Below are 18,225 nucleotides of genomic sequence, written 5' to 3'. Positions count from 1 at the left end.
AACCAAGATGTTAAAATTTGGAAAAACTTCCTCTTAAAATTAACCAAAAGGGCAATGAATCCAGCAAGAATCACCAGCAAATACTCAACAAAAGAAAGATGAAAATTATAAGTGAACAAATTTGAAACTAAAATTTAAAGCTAAAAATTTAAAGCAAGACTTAAAACAAAAAAAAATTTTTTATGCTCATTTGCTTGCAATGCATTGTATCCCATCTGCACAAGGAAATTAGAACAATGTTAAACTCTGAATAAGGAGTATAGAAAAACTTAAAACAAATATATATATGAAAGAAATAAAGAATCAATGAAAATTTGTGAGTTATGCACAAAAATGCTAAGTTTAAGTCTTTAGCTTGACCATACTCACTCAAGATTTTATGGAGAATGAGAGAGATAGCAGGTTGCTATCTTCTCAATTGGCTCACCAACTGAATAGTGCCTCAACCTTTGCCCATTTACCTTGAAATTACCCGATTTTTCACCAAAAATTTCCACAGCACCATGAGGGAAAACTTTTACAATTTTAAATGGACCGGACCACCTTGATTTTAATTTTCCTGGAAAAATTTTTTACCTTGAATTGAATAAGAGAACCAAATCTCCTTCTTTAAAGTCCTTTTTCTTGATATGCTTATCATGCCATTTTTTTGTTCTTTCTTTATAGATCCTAGCATTTTCATAAGCATCAAGTCTCAATTCTTCTAACTCATCAAGTTGCAAAAGTCTTTTGTGTCCAGCAGCTTGTAAATCAAAATTGATTGCTCTAATGGCCCAATAAGCTTTATGTTCTAACTCTACGGGCAAATGGCATGATTTCCCAAAAACTAACCTATAAGCTATAGTTCCTATGGGGGTTTTAAAGGCTGTTCTATATGCCCAAAGAGTGTCATCTAATTTAAGGGACCAATTTTTTCTGGACTTGTTGACAGTTTTCTCCAAGATTTGCTTAAGCTCTCTATTTGTGATTTCTACTTGGCCATTTGTTTGAGGGTGATATGGTGTGGCAATCCTATGCTTTACCCCATACTTTCTCATCAATTTTTCAAATTGGTGGTTGCAAAAATGGCTGCCACCATCACTGATTATGGCACGTGGGGCACCAAATCTGGTCAAAACAAATTTTTTTAGAAATTTCACCACAACTTTTGCATCATTGGTAGGTGTAGCAATAGCTTCTACCCATTTAGATACATAGTCCACCCCTACCAAGATATATTTATTCCCATAAGAAGATGGAAATGGCCCCATGAAATCAATTCCCCACACATCAAATAATTCAGCTTCTAATATGGACTGTTTGGGCATCTCATCTCTCTTGGAAATGTTGCCTACCCTTTGGCACCTATCACACTTGCTTACAAAGTCTCTCACATGTTTAAACATATTAGGCCAATAGAAATCTGATGTCAAGACCTTTTCAACAATTTTTGAGACACTAAAATGACCACCATATTCAGAGGAATGACAATGGTAAATAACATCATTTATTTCTTCCTTTGGTATACATCTCCTAATTATTCCATCATTACATCTCCTAAACAAAAGAGGCTCTTCCCAAGAATAAAATTTAACATCATGCAAGAATCTTTTCTTTTGCTGCCAAGATAAATCAGGTGGCAAGACACCACAAGACAAAAAGTTCACAATATCAGCAAACCATGGAAGTGCAGATTTCAACACATACAACTGCTCATTCATGAAAAACTCATCAATTGGCACAATTTCATCATCTTTATTTTCAGTTTTTATCCTAGAAAGGTGATCAGCCACCACATTCTCAACACCCTTTTTATCTCTTATTTCCAAATCAAATTCTTGAAGTAACAAAATCCATCTAATCAACCTAGATTTAGCTTCTTTCTTGCTCATTATATATCTTATTGCTGCATGGTCAGTGAAAACTATTACCTTTGAGTTGACCAAATAAGAACGAAATTTATTGAGTGCAAATACTACCGCAAGGAACTCCTTTTCAGTTGTAGCATAATTAACTTGAGCTTCATCGAGGGTTCGACTTGCATAGTAAATGGCATAAGGCTTCCTATCTTCTCACTGGCCAAGGACAGCTCCAATAGCAAACTCGCTTGCATCACACATGATTTCGAATGGCAAAGTCCAATCCGAGGGTTGCATGATAGGAGCTGTTGTTAAGGCCGTCTTCAACCTGCAAAAAGCAACCATACAATCTTGATTAAAATCAAATTTAACATCATGATTCAAAAGATTTGTTAAGGGTTTAGCAAGTTTAGAAAAATCCTGAATAAATCGCCGGTAAAACCCGGCATGTCCAAGAAAACTTCGCACTCCTTTGACGGTGGTTGGAGGGGGCATTTTTTCAATAATTTCTATTTTGGCTCTATCTACTTCTATTCCCCGGTTTGAGATCAAATGCCCTAAAACAATCCCCTCTTGGACCATAAAGTGGCATTTCTCCCAATTCAACACCAGATCATTATCAGCACACCTCTGCAAGATTTTAGACAAATTTGTCAAGCATGAATCAAAATTAGTTCCATATACTGAAAAGTCATCCATGAAGACCTCCATAATTTCTTCAATAAAATCAGAAAAAATGGCCATCATGCACCTTTGAAAGGTGCCAGGCGCATTACACAATCCGAATGGCATCCTTCGATAGGCAAAGGTGCCATAGGGACAGGTAAAGGTAGTTTTTTCTTGGTCATCAGGATGGATTGGAATTTGAAAGAAACCAGAGTATCCATCTAAGTAACAAAAGAAAGAATGCTTGGCTAATCTCTCTAACATTTGATCCATAAAAGGAAGGGGAAAATGGTCTTTTCTTGTGGCATTGTTCAACTTCCTATAGTCTATGCACATTCTCTAACCTGTAATAGTTCTAGTGGGTATCAATTCATTATTCTCATTTTTAACAACTGTCACCCCACCTTTTTTTGGTACAACATGCACAGGACTAACCCACTCACTGTCAAAAATAGGGTAAATAATTCCAGCAGCTAGTAATTTTAGGATTTCCTTTTTCACAACATCCTTCATTATAGGATTCAATCTTCTTTGGTGTTCAATGGAAGGTTTAATATTTGGTTCTAGGAAAATCCTATGCATACAGACTGTTGGACTAATTCCCTTTATATCATCAATTGCATAACCCAAAACTCTTCTATATTCTCTCAAAACTCTCAACAATCTTTCATTCTCAATATCAGTCAAAGATGCATTAATTATAACAGGATATGTTCCATTTGGTCGAAGAAAAGCATACCTGAGGTTGGAAGGAAGAGGTTTAAGATCTACCTTTGGGGCATCCTTTACCTTTAATGATGGTGGTTTGATCTCCAAATTTTGCACTTCTTCAAGCTGAAAATTTGTGGCTTCAGGATGTGGTGGAGAACTCTCCAAGTGTTGTGCAAAAGCAGCTATGTTGTGATTGTCATCATCAATGCTCCCACCATGGACTAAGCAATTTTCAAGTGGGTCTTGTGGATAGTTTTTTCTGAAATGCTCTTGAACAATCTCATCAATAATGTCTACCCGTAAACAAGACTCAACTTCTTCATGTTTCCTTTTCATGGCTGGATTGATGTTGAATATCATTTGATCATCTCCCACTCTAAGTGTCAATTTCTCACCCTTTACATCAATTAATGCACCAGCTGTTTCCAAAAAGGGTCTTCCCAATAAGATAGGAACTTTTGTGTCTTCTTCCATATTTAAAATTACAAAGTCCACCGGAATGTAGAATTTCCCAACCTTGATAGGCACATTTTCTAGAATGCCATCTGGATACTTAATTGAACGGTCAGCCAATGAAAGATACATGTTTGTGGGCTTTAACTCTCCCATATTCAACTTCTCATATATTGAAAGAGGCATTAGGCTGACACTAGCTCCAAGGTCACATAAGGCATTTGCCACACAATTATCACCAATATGACAAGGAATGGAAAACACACCCGGATCTTTGAGTTTGGGAGGTAACTTCTTCTGAATTATAGCACTGCATTGCTCTCCCAAGTTGATGGTGTCATAATCTTCTAGCCTTCTCTTGTTGGTAAGAATCTCCTTCAAAAACTTGGCATAACTTGGCATTTAGGATAGTGCCTCAGTGAATGGCACATTGATATACAATTTCTTTAGCACTTCAAGGAATTTGCCAAATTGTTTGTCTAGCTTATGCTTGATGAATCTTTGAGGGTAGGGAAGGGTGGGCTTGTAAGGCTCAAATGGGATGTATGGTTTCTCTCCCTCATCTTGCTCACTTTTGCTTTTTTCTTCTTTTTCATTTTTCTTGCTCTCAACTGAATTTTCTTCTTTTGTGCTCTCTTTTTCTTCTCTCTTGTTTTCACTCTCTTGACCAACTTTCTTACCACTTCTCAAGGTCACAACCTTACATTGTTCATGAGGGTTTTGTGGTTGGCTAGATAGTTTCCCATAGGATTTGCTTCCCGATGAGCTCGCTTGTTGAGCCAATTGAGTCTCCAACATGCGGTTGTGGACTTGTAATTGATCCATGGTTTGTCTCATGTGTTGCATTTCTTCCTCCAATTTGCTATTCATCTTGCTTTGTTCAGCAAAAAATTTCTCCATCATGCTTCGCAAGGTTGGCTTCGGTTCATAAGGTGGAAGGGATTGTTGTGCTCTTGCTTGATATCCAGGTTGTGGCTGCCTTGTGGGCTGAAATTGAGGCTGAAATTGAGGCCTATTATGCTGCATATACTGTTGGTTATGAGCATAGTTTGAGCTTTGTCCTTGTTGAGCAAAAGTTGCTTGTGGTCTCCATGTTGAGTTGTTCACATTAGAGTAAGAATTTCCCATAGGTTTCTGTTGATAACCTCTTGCATAAGCAGCTTGTTCTTGCAAATAATCATCACCATAGGAAGAGTAATCAACTCCACAACTTTGGGTTCCATCTGTGAAGGCAACTTGTTGCATAGTTGTAGGAGTTGAGGTTGTTGCCTTTGTGCAAAAATCACTAAGAAGCTGAGTCAACTGATCAAATCTTGCATTCATGTAGCTAACTGAGTCAAGTTCATAAATCCCAGCCTTCTTTGGCTCAAGTGCTCTAGGATTTCCCCATAAATGGGTATTATGAGCAATCTTCTCTAATAAATTATAGCATTCTTCACTTGTCATTCTCATGAAATCTCCTCCTGCTTGTGAATCAATTGTGTTTCTTATGGCTGGAGTAACTCTGGTGTAGAAATTCTGAACAATCATCCATTTAGGTATTTCATGATGAGGACATTGCCTTTCAAGCTCCTTAAATCTCATCCAAGATTCATATAAAGTTTCATCGTCCCTTGGCTTAAAAGCTACCATCAAATTCCTCAAATGAGTAGTCTTCCCAAGTGGGAAAAATTGAGATAGAAAAGCTTGAGATAGCTGCTCCCAAGTAGCTATAGTAGCTTGTGGAAGTGAGTCATACCACTCTAATGCTGAATCCCGAAGAGAGAATGGAAATAAGGTGAGCCGAATCACTTCATCTGAAACTCCAGGCTGTCTTTGTGTACCACATATCATCAAAAATTTCTTCAAATGAGAATGAGGATTTTCAAGTGGACTACCTCCAAATTGTGAATTCTGAACCATTTGAATGAGACCAGTCTTTAACTCAAATTGATTAGCTCCAATAATAGGTATGTTATCTCTCACATCTGTGCATCTAGGAAAAGCATAATCCAACATGGATCTTCTTTGAGGATCATTTTGATTAACAACTTCATTCTGTCTATTTTGCTCATTTCTTCTATTATCTCCACCAATAGCTCTATTTTGATTCTCCATATTTTCAATTGTCTCCTCTTGCTCAAATCTTTATTGTTCTTCTTTTTCTACTTCCTTTCTTCTCTTGTATTCCTTTTTGTTAGCTCGGCAGAATTTTTCAATTTCAGGGTTGAACAACAATTCAGTATCACTTGTGCTTTACGATCGTCTTATAAACAAGAAAAGTACCTGAAAAACACAAGGAACAGCAGTGAAAATAAAAGAAAATAAAAATTCTAATTAGCTTAAAACAATTAAAATCCAACTTAAAAACAAACAATTCCCCGGCAACGGCTCTAAAAACTTGGTGTGTGTTGTGTCCGCAAGTGCACGAGTCACAGTAGTATAGTTTTAAAAAAATGATATCGATCCCACAGGGAATTGTGCTTAAATTGGAAATAAGAGGATAAGCTAATTAGAATGACAAAATTTAAAGATATTAAAAATGAAATTTGAAATTAAAATTTGTATTTGAGGAATTTAAACTAAATCAAACAATTAACTAAATTAATTAAACTAGATTACCAAAATTTAATTTGAAATTTCTATTTATGAAATTGAGAGGAATTAAATCTAAATTCTATAAAAATTAAAGTGATTCTAGAGATTGGGTTTTCCATATTGTTTGCATGTGGTTTATCCCTAATTTAGCCAAACATATGAGAATTGCAATTTTGAGGGAAATCAATTCTTAAATCTTTGAAACCTTTTTCAAGCATTTCAAAGTTGGTTTTCATTAAATCAAACCCTATTTTCACAGTATTTCAAACCTAACAAAAACCCAATTAAAGCTCTAATTGATTTTGGAAAGTCCCCTTAATCCTCTTAGCTTATCTCTGATACCAAGAAAACAAAGTTTATTGCAAGATTATCTATCCCTAATATTCACTTTTCAGTCCATTTATTAAGGATTAATGCTTAACTTAATGAAGGCCCATTCATCAAGCAAGGCAACAAGCTCACAAGCAATAAATCAAAATGTAACAAATCTCATTTAAATGACTAAATCAGTTCAAAACCACAATACAAAGCAATATTTACAAACCCATCTCTAGAATCTCAAATAACTACTCACAAATCATAGTTTCAAGACAAACCCAAATGTATAAGTGAAGAAATAATGGAAATCTAAGTTAAGGAATAGAAAAACCCAGAAGAATGCTGCTGAATCTACTGCTGGAGAGTGCAGAAAATGCCTCTGCAGCTGCTGGAAAAATGGATCCCGTCTTCCTCTCTTTCTCTCTTTCTTTCTTGCCAAAAATGCCTCCCTTCCTCCTTTTTGGAAAGAAAATGATAAAGGAGACTTTATATGGGTTAGAGGTCTGCCCTAGAATGGGTAAAAAGGTGGAAGATTCTAAAGAAAGTGAGGTATAAAATCAGAGTAACGAAAATGCCACGTCAGCCATTTCCAGTAAAAACAACATAAGCTGAATCGGTTGTGTCGCAGGTTGTGTAACCTGCGGCCTGAATATCTGACGTTCGACACAACCTGCGACATAAGCTAAATCAGTTGTGCTGCAGGTTGTGAAGCTCTCGGCCATTTTTTAACTCAACTTCAAAAATTTTTGCAACTCAACTCTAATTTCCTCCAAATGGCTACTCTGATCAAAATACACCAAATTTCTCCAAATTTAACCTACAAAACAAATAAATTCCAAAAATTAAACTAAGAAGTGTAAAAATTATAAAATTGACTAAATATATGTTAATATCTATAATAATAACTATGAACAAGGGTAAATTATGTGCAAAAATTATACCTAAATGATGATATAAAATGCATGCATCAAATTCCCCCATACTCAAACTCTTGCTTGTCCCCAAGCAAAATTTCATTAAAACTCATTTGGAAGGGAATAGAATCAGTCTTTGAAAACACAAAAATTACTAATCCAAACCACCAACTTACCTCTAGCCACCAACATTCCAAATTCCCACCAACGAAGCACAAAGAATGAAGCAATCACTCTCAACAATTACAGAATAGCTAAGAATTAACCAATCAACCCAAGCAACAAATACCAACTAGCTACAAGAGTCAATTGTGCCAAAACAAACCTAAATGAAATAGATAGCCAATGTGTCTCAAATAGATGGTGAGTAATGTATGGAAGATTATATTGCCAAACCCATATGCAAGCATAAAAGATCTAACTCTACTAATGTAACAAGCATTTTTCAAAGAATCATTAGGTCTTTTTAAGGGTTGTAATGGGGTCAAATAGGGTAAAATTATGGTTAACAAAGAAAAGGGATAAGGAAAACAAAATATGAGAATAATATTAATCATAAAACTCAAAGTGCATCCAATTTTATTTTTTTATTATTTATTTTTATATTTTTTTTATATTAAATTTTTTTATCAAGAGGAAAGAAATTCACAATGAATCTCAAGTGCTATCACAATGATTATATAAAGAGACTACTTTTTATACTCTTTTTTTTTTTTTATGTGTCCTTATTTCATGTCACGCCCAAAATTACCTTTGGGATATTTTGGTGACCCCTTTTTTTTTATATCAACTTTTCACAATTACTCTAGCACTTTTCAAGATGTTTCAATCCTCCAAACTTTTTTTTATCATTATTATTTATTTTTTTTATGCACTTAATTGCCAAAATATTATTCTCATAAATAGGTGGTAGTGTTTAAGTTTTGTGGCTAGGTGAATGATTTGGGTTCCAAAGAAATTAGGAAATTAAGGTTCAAGGGGGTTTGCAAGGGTTGAAATGAAATTAAGGTAGGTTAAGGCTAAATGTGAGGTTTAAAATATGAAGGAATGCCTAAGTCATATTCTTATCAAATGCAGGTTAAAAATTTCGCTTTGAAAGATCTAGGATGCTTGTTCTAGGAATGGTGAGACGACAATGACCATTTTCTTCCTTAAAGGCTTATTCAGACACTCAAAACTCGAAATAACTAATCAGAATCTGCATACCTAGATAGATATGTTAATTTTGAACTATTAAGTAAGAGAAAGAATAATGCTTAAGACTTTGTACCTAGCTGGAACTTTCATTCCACTAACCATCTAAAGGTAAGTTGGATTGCTTGAATAAGCAACTTATGGAATTCAAAGACTGGTTTAAAAATTCAAAAATTTTGAGTGAATGAATGAAATGCACGAATGTATAAATGTATAGTCATCCTATATGTAACTAAGTATGCATAACTAAGTATATGAAGCTATATGCAGTGTATATAAGTGAATATGTACAAGTATGAAGTAATGAATGAGTATGTCACTATATGCAAATGAAAAAGGAAAAATAATTTTTGCAAAAAATTTACCCTCTCCCCCATACTCAGAATGAACATTGTCCTCAATGTTAAAAGATTGCAAGGAATGGGATAATTTGGCTATATGTGCATAAAGAATTATTACCCTGTTGCATAAGTGATAGCACAACTTGTGTTGAAAGTGACACAAGCTGAGATAAGAATTGTTACCTCATTGAAGTGCAGCCAATTTACTTAGATAAAATTTGGACAGCTGCTGCACTCATTGCAAAAGAAACAGTGCAATGGAATCCATTAAATCAATTAAACTCAAAAAGTTGAAATAGGGAAGTTAAGCTCAAAAATATAACCATCAAGTGCAAATCCGAAGTAGCAAATCAAAGCAAGTGAGCAAAGTACTAAAGATATAAAAGAAAAATGTACTTTATGAGGAACTAAAAAAATACTGAATAAGTAAATGGTTCAAGTAAAAGAAAAATAACACAAGCAAAATATTAACTAAACAAGTTAAAAACACTAATTAATTAAGCAACTAAAATAAAGACATGAAATGTAAACTGAAAATAAAAGCTAGTCAGTCATGTATGAGAATGTCTTTGCCCTTGCCATCTTGTGGAGGTGGTGGTGCTTTTGGTGGTTGCTGTGGAGAAATGATGCTCAAAATGAGTGCCTGGTTAGTTTCAATCTGCTCTAGCTTAGCTCGCATGGCTTTCAACTCGTCTTGCATTTCAGCACTTCTATCCAAATATATATCAGCTAAATCCCTTAATGTTTGAAAAGAGACATCCGTCATTTGCCGAAAAGAGTAGATCTCATCACTGAGATTCTCCATGAATGTTAGAAGGGTTGCCATGGATGGTCTAGAAGCTGTTGATGAAGCAGGTTGTGCAGTTGGTGGAGCTTAACGTGGAGGTTGTGTAAAAGGCTGCTCAGATGGTTTCTCAGATGCTGAGGAGGAGCTAATTGCAGTGGAAGAGCCAGGTGGTGTTGCTGTTGGTGCAGGAATCTCATATAGCTGGGTAGCCTCATTTTTGATACAAAATTTTTGGTTGGCCAAATGAGGTCCATCCAAATATAGCAAACCAGTTGTAACAGCAGCACACTTGTGAACTTGAGGATTAAAACCAAAATAGTGAGCAATGGGTGTGACCAAACCTCCAAACACAATGTTACCAGTACCCCTAGTAGTTTGGCGGATCACATGACGGCAAAAATAATAACCAGGTGAAGCTTTTTTACCAGTTTTTTCACACCACAAAAAGAATAAGTCATACTGAGACATTGTGCCAACACTAGTTCCTCTTCCTAAAATTGTATTTGCAATTAATCTTTGAAGCAATCTCAAGGAGTGACTCTCAATTTTAGAGGCCTTACTGTGCCCCGGTTTGAAAACACCTGCTGAGGGAGCTATTTGCTGCCAAAATTCATACCCATTATAATCCCTTCGGCTAGTAGGCATTTTGAGCAAACCATCAGTTGGAAAGCCAAATATGTGGTGAAAATCATCCATATACAGCACCCTATCTTGACCAAGGCATCTAAAATTAATTGTCAAGTCATTATCCAAGACATTCTTATGCTTACTAGTGGACAGGGAGGCCATAAATTCCTGCACTAGAATGGGGTAAACCAGTTCCTGCTTATGGGCAAATCGCACCCAACCTAAAGCATCCAACAGAGTCTGCATTTCATCATATATTTTCAAAGATTTAAGTGTAAACACATCCAAATACCGAGTTTGAACCATTTTTCGAGCTTCGACTCTTGTCTTATTTCTTTTCATTTCGGCAGTAGGCAATACCCATTGTCTAGCGGCAGGCAAAGAGGAAGGAATTGCGAGGTTACCTTTAGATGTCCCTGGGCATTTGAATGCTGATTTTGGGATTCCACGGCGGACATCAAGTGTGGAAGAAATTGGGGGCGGGACTAGGCGGGGCTGTTCGGGTTTCTTCCTCTTGGCGCCGCTTGTTGTTTTGCGTGGCTTAATGCTCTTTGCCTTTTTCTTCTTGTATGTAGCAATGGAGGCGTCACCAGAAAGGGCTGCCGGTGAGTCGGCATTCATGGGTGGAGTGTTTTGGGGCTGCGGTGTAGGGTATGAGGAATGGGGAGGGGAGTTTTTGAAGAAGAGTGGGGAATCGGGCATGGCGAAATGGAAGAGACTAAGCAAAAAAGAAGAAGAATGCGGAGAAGTAGAAGAGGAAAGAAGGAAAATGGTGGTTTAGATGGGGGGTTTTGGAGGTGACGGTGAAGACGAAGGTTACGGCGAAGAGGAGGGCTGTGTCGGGGGCGATGCCGAGAGGAGGAAAGAGGGGATGTGGTTATCGGGTTATGGGCTATGGGTTTGGGTTTTAGGGTTGGGCTATGGGTGATAGGCTTGGGCTATGGGTTATGGGCTTTGGACTTTGGGTTTGGTTTAGTTAGTTTTTTTTTTTTTTATCAAAATGGGTTAGTGGGCTTTTGGGCTTGGGCTTGGGGTAGCTGCTGGCCCATTCTGGTGAAGTGAGTTCTTATCCTGCAAAACAAACAAACGACACAAGTTAGAACACAAGCAAAATCGGTTATGTCGCAGGTTGTGAAATAATCTGCCCAAAATGTGCCCAGTGAACACAAGCGACGACACAAGCAAAATCGGTTATGTCGCAGGTTGTGAAATAATCTGCCCAAATTTTGCCCAGTGAACATAAGCGATGACATAAGCAAAACCGGTTATGTCGTAGGTTGTGAAATAATCTGCCCAAAATGTGCCCAGTGAACACAAGCAAAACCGGTTATGTCACAGGTTATGAAATCTGCTGCCTAAATTTGACAGAATTAGATAGTACCTGAAAAATTAAAACAAATTAGATTTCAAATTATTAAACCTTCATAACATGAATTCTAATTGTTCAACTTGTTATGTTCATCAAATACTCATAAAAAAATAATTTTTTTCAAAGCACCAATTCACACATCCACATTCAAATAATTTTCCTTTTAAACCAAGATGTTAAAATTTGGAAAAACTTCCTCTTAAAATTAACCAAAAGGGCAATGAATCCAGCAAGAATCACCAGCAAATACTCAACAAAAGAAAGATGAAAATTATAAGTGAACAAATTTGAAACTAAAATTTAAAGCTAAAAATTTAAAGCTAGACTTAAAACAAAAAAAAAAAATTTTATGCTCATTTGCTTGCAATGCATTGTATCCCATCTGCACAAGGAAATTAGAACAATGTTAAACTCTGAATAAGGAGTATAGAAAAACTTAAAACAAATATATATATGAAAGAAATAAAGAATCAATGAAAATTTGTGAGTTATGCACAAAAATGCTAAGTTTAGGTCTTTAGCTTGACCATACTCCCTCAAGATTTTATGGAGAATGAGAGAGATAGCAGGTTGCTATCTTCTCAATTGGCTCACCAACTGAATAGTGCCTCAACCTTTGCCCATTTACCTTGAAATTACCCGATTTTTCACCAAAAATTTCCACAGCACCATGAGGGAAAACTTTTACAATTTTAAATGAACCGGACCACCTTGATTTTAATTTTCCTGGAAAAAATTTTAACCTTGAATTGAATAAGAGAACCAAATCTCCTTCTTTAAAGTCCTTTTTCTTGATATGCTTATCATGCTATTTTTTTGTTCTTTCTTTATAGATCCTAGCATTTTCATAAGCATCAAGTCTCAATTCTTCTAACTCATCAAGTTGCAAAAGTCTTTTGTGTCCAGCAGCTTGTAAATCAAAATTGATTGCTCTAATGGCCCAATAAGCTTTATGTTCTAACTCTACGGGCAAATGGCATGATTTCCCAAAAACTAACCTATAAGGTTTAGTTCCTATGGGGGTTTTAAAGGCTATTCTATATGCCCAAAGAGTGTCATCTAATTTAAGGGACTAATCTTTTCTGGACTTGTTGACAGTTTTCTCCAAGATTTGCTTAAGCTCTCTATTTGTGATTTCTACTTGGCCATTTGTTTGAGGGTGATATGGTGTGGCAATCCTATGCTTTACCCCATACTTTCTCATCAATTTTTCAAATTGGTGGTTGCAAAAATGGCTACCACCATCACTGATTATGGCACGTGGGGCACCAAATCTGGTCAAAACAAATTTTTTTAGAAATTTCACCACAACTTTTGCATCATTGGTAGGTGTAGCAATAGCTTCTACCCATTTAGATACATAGTCCACCCCTACCAAGATATATTTATTCCCATAAGAAGATGGAAATGGCCCCATGAAATCAATTCCCCACACATCAAATAATTCAACTTCTAATATGGACTGTTGGGGCATCTCATCTCTCTTGGAAATGTTGCCTACCCTTTGGCACCTATCACACTTGCTTACAAAGTCTCTCACATGTTTAAACATATTAGGCCAATAGAAACCTGATGTCAAGACTTTTTCAACAGTTTTTGAGACACTAAAATGACCACCATATTCAGAGGAATGACAATGGTAAATAACATCATTTATTTCTTCCTCTGGTATACATCTCCTAATTATTCCATCATTACATCTCCTAAACAAAAGAGGCTCTTCCCAAGAATAAAATTTAACATCATGCAAGAATCTTTTCTTTTGTTGCCAAGATAAATCAGGTGGCAAGACACCATAAGACAAAAAGTTCACAATATCAACAAACCATGGAAGTGCAAATTTCAACACATACAACTGCTCATTCATGAAAAACTCATCAATTGGCACAATTTCATCATCTTTATTTTCAGTTTTTAACCTAGAAAGGTGATCAGCCACCACATTCTTAACACCCTTTTTATCTCTTATTTCCAAATCAAATTCTTGAAGTAACAAAATCCATCTAATCAACCTAGATTTAGCTTCTTTCTTGCTCATTAAATACCTTATTGCTGCATGGTCAGTGAAAACTATTACCTTTGAGTTGACCAAATAAGAACGAAATTTATTGAGTGCAAATACTACCACAAGGAACTCCTTTTCAGTTGTAGCATAATTAACTTGAGCTTCATCGAGGGTTCGGCTTGCATAGTAAATGGCATAAGGCTTTCTATCTTTTCACTGGCCAAGGACAGCTCCAACAGCAAACTCACTTGCATCACACATGATTTCGAATGGCAAAGTCCAATCCGGGGGTTGCATGATAGGAGCTGTTGTTAATGCCGTCTTCAACCTGCAAAAAGCAACCATACAATCTTGATTAAAATCAAATTTAACATCATGATTCAAAAGATTTGTTAAGGGTTTAGCAAGTTTAGAAAAATCCTGAATAAATCGTCGGTAAAACCCGGCATGTCCAAGAAAACTCCGCACTCCTTTGACGGTGGTTGGAGGGGGCATTTTTTCAATAATTTCTATTTTGGCTCTATCTACTTCTATTCCCCGGTTTGAGATCAAATGCCCTAAAACGATCCCCTCTTGGACCATAAAGTGGCATTTCTCCCAATTCAACACCAGATCATTATCAGCACACCTCTGCAAGATTTTAGACAAATTAGTCAAGCATGAATCAAAATTAGTTCCATATACTGAAAAGTCATCCATGAAGACCTCCATAATTTCTTCAATAAAATCAGAAAAAATGGCCATCATGCACCTTTGAAAGGTGCCAGGCGCATTACACAATCCGAATGGCATCCTTCGATAGGCAAAGGTGCCATAGGGACAGGTAAAGGTAGTTTTTTCTTGGTCATCAGGATGGATTGGAATTTGAAAGAAACCAGAATATCCATCTAAGTAACAAAAGAAAGAATGCTTGGCTAATCTCTCTAACATTTGATACATAAAAGGAAGGGGAAAATGGTCTTTTCTTGTGGCATTGTTCAACTTCCTATAGTCTATGCACATTCTCCAACTACTTGATTCTAGTGGGTATCAATTCATTATTCTCATTTTTAACAACTATCACCCCACCTTTTTTTGGTACAACATGCACAGAACTAACCCCCTCACTGTCAGAAATAGGGTAAATAATTCCAGCAGCTAGTAATTTTAGGATTTCCTTTTTCATAACATCCTTCATTGTAGGATTCAATCTTCTTTGGTGTTCAATGGAAGGTTTACTATTTGGCTCTAGGAAAATCCTATGCATACAGACTGTTGGACTAATTCCCTTTATATCATCAATTGCATAACCCAAAACTCTTCTATATTCTCTCAAAACTCTCAACAATTTTTCATTCTCAATATCAGTCAAAGATGCATTAATTATAACAGGATATGTTCCATTGGGTCCAAAAAAAGCATACCTTAGGTTGGAAGGAAGAGGTTTAAGATCTACCTTTGGGGCATCCTCTACCTTTAATGATAGTGGTTTGATCTCTAAATTTTGCACTCCTTCAAGTTGAAAATTTGTGGCTTCAGGATGTGGTGGAGAGCTCTCCAAGTGTTGTGCAAAAACAGCTATATTGTGATTGTCATCATCAATGCTCCCACCATGGACTAAGCAATTTTCAAGAGGCTCTTGTGGATAACTTTTTCTGAAATGCTCTTGAACAATCCCATCAATAATGTCTACCCGCAAACAAGACTCAACTTCTTCATGTTTTCTTTTCATGGCAGGATTGATGTTGAATATCATTTGATCATCTCCCACTCTAAGTGTCAATTTCTCACCCTTTACATCAATTAATGCACCAGCTGTTGCCAAAAAGGGTCTTCCCAATAAGATAGGAACTTTTGTGTCTTCTTCCATATCTAAAATTATAAAGTCCACCGGAATGTACAATTTCCCAACCTTGATAGGCACATTTTCTAGAATGCCTTCTGGATACTTAATTGAACGGTCAACCAATGAAAGATACATGTTTGTGGGCTTCAACTCTCCCATATTCAACTTATCATATATTGAAAGAGGCATTAGGCTGACACTAGCTCCAAGGTCACATAAGGCATTTGCCACACAATTATCACCAATATGACAAGGAATGGAAAACACACCCGGATCTTTGAGTTTGGGAGGTAACTTCTTCTGAATTATAGCACTGCATTGCTCTCCCAAGTTGATGGTGTCATAATCTTCTAGCCTTCTCTTGTTGGTAAGAATCTCCTTCAAAAACTTGGCATAACTTGGCATTTGGGATAGTGCCTCAGTGAATGGCACATTAATATACAATTTCTTTAGCACTTTAAGGAATTTGCCAAATTGTTTGTCTAGCTTATGCTTGATGAATCTTTGAGGGTAGGGAAGGGTGGGCTTTTAAGGCTCAGGTGGGACGTATGATTTCTCTCCCTCATCTTGCTCACTTTTGCTTTCTTCTTCTTTTTCATCTTTCTTGCTCTCAACTGAATTTTCTTCTTTTGTGCTCTCTTTTTCTTCTCTCTTGTTTTCACTCTCTTGACCAACTTTCTTACCACTTCTCAAGGTCACAACCTTACATTGTTCATGAGGGTTTTGTGGTTGGCTAGGTAGTTTGCCATAGGATTTGGTTCCCGATGAGCTTGCTTGTTAAGCCAATTAAGTCTCCAACATACGATTGTGGACTTGTAATTGATCCATGGTTTGTCTCATGTGTTGCATTTCTTCCTCCAATTTGCTATTCATCTTGCTTTGTTCAGCAAAAAATTTCTCCATCACGCTTTCCAAGGTTGGCTTCTGTACATGAGGTGGAAGGGATTGTTGTGCTCTTGCTTGATATCCAGGTTGTGGCTGCCTTGTGGGCTAAAATTGAGGCTGAAATTGAGGCTTATTCTGCTGGTTATGAGCATAATTTGAGCTTTGGCCTTGTTGAGCAAAAGTTGCTTGTGGTCTCCATGTTGAGTTGTTCACATTAGAGTAAGAATTTCCCATAGGTTTCTGTTGATAACCTCCTGCATAAGCAGCTTGTTCTTGCAAATAATCATCACCATAGGAAGAGTAATCAACTCCACAACTTTGGGTGAGACCTCCTGCAGCTCTGCATAGTGTCTGTGTCACCTCACCATCTTCAGTGCATTAGTAGGACACTAGGTTTCATTTTGGTATTTTGTAACTAACTTTTATTTTCTCATATGTAATTGAAACTTATGTAATGTATTTTGGTATTAATGTAAATAGTGGAAATTGTGTTTATGAATGCAAAAGTGAACATTTATTTATGACTTTTACATAATTATCATATGAGATGAATGATTGAGAAATGGAAATGTTGTTGAAAAACATATTGAGATTTTGTTGATGAAATGGAGTTTGGGATTGATTGAAAATATTGGAAGTGTTTTTCACAGGTTCCGAAGAACTGTTTTCTTCATTTTTAGCCGGTACTCTGCCGGATTTTCTATAAAATTTTCGGAACCTCAAATAAATTATAATTTCAATAAATGACTTAAATGAATTATATTTCACAAATTATATTCAAAACTATGATAAAAATAAATTAAGGAAGAAGAAAAATGATTGAGATAAAATAGAGTGTTCCGGTACACTGTGTGACATATCTTACTCGGATATACTGTAAACGGATAAGGGGTGTCACAATATAAATAGGTGAAAATATTTAAAAATTAAAATAAATTAATAATAAATATAAATTAGCTCATTAAATTTAATTCATTTAACCTCTATTATTTTCTTTTTTTTTAATAAAAAATTTGATTTGCATACATTTTGTTTTAATTTTTCATAATTTAAAATAATGTTAACTTGTACAATAAAATTGCATATCTACATTAATATTAAAGAAAATTATTTGTAAAATTAGAAAATAGAATATTTTGTGAAATGAATTTTTGTAAGTTTAGTGTATTATTATCATAAAATTTTCATTTTTATTATATTGAAATCTTGAAATTTTATATTGTGACATTGTTTAATACAAAAAATTTTAAAAATCTATTTAATATATTAATTATTTAATATATTTAATAAATATTTTTATTTTTTAAAATGTAGATTATATTATATATGTTATAAAGTACATTATTGATTAGAATATAAATTAAATTTAATTATACATGTTCCAATTATATGTGTATATGTATATTAGTTTAAGTTTCTAATTTTAAATTAAAAATTATAACAAAATTTTTGTAAAATAATTAAAAAAAATAAGATTTTTAAAAGAAAAAAAATGAAATTTTATATTATTAATATTTAATGAAGAATATTTTTATTAGTTCAAAAAGTTGGTCCCTCATTTCGCACTTACAAATATATTATATTGTATATAGTCTATTATTAAAAATGTCATGTCTGAATATTATAATATATGTAAATATTTAAATTGCTTTTGTTAATTAAATAATCTAATTAGACTATTTGCTAAAATTGAAAATAATACCAAAGTTGGAGAT

General features: G+C 35.3%; 1 non-coding gene across 1 annotated transcript; it reads left to right on the top strand.

The window, feature by feature from the left end:
- Positions 1-5,208: 5,208 nt before the first annotated feature.
- On the top strand, positions 5,209-5,315 carry LOC131181229 (small nucleolar RNA R71). The gene has a single exon (XR_009149855.1). It is a non-coding gene; the product is annotated as a small nucleolar RNA R71 (small nucleolar RNA).
- Positions 5,316-18,225: the final 12,910 nt, after the last annotated feature.

This window comes from Hevea brasiliensis, chromosome 6, assembly GCF_030052815.1.
Source record: "Hevea brasiliensis isolate MT/VB/25A 57/8 chromosome 6, ASM3005281v1, whole genome shotgun sequence".
Classification (NCBI taxonomy): domain Eukaryota; kingdom Viridiplantae; phylum Streptophyta; class Magnoliopsida; order Malpighiales; family Euphorbiaceae; genus Hevea; species Hevea brasiliensis.
This window is presented reverse-complemented; position numbering and strand designations above follow the sequence as displayed.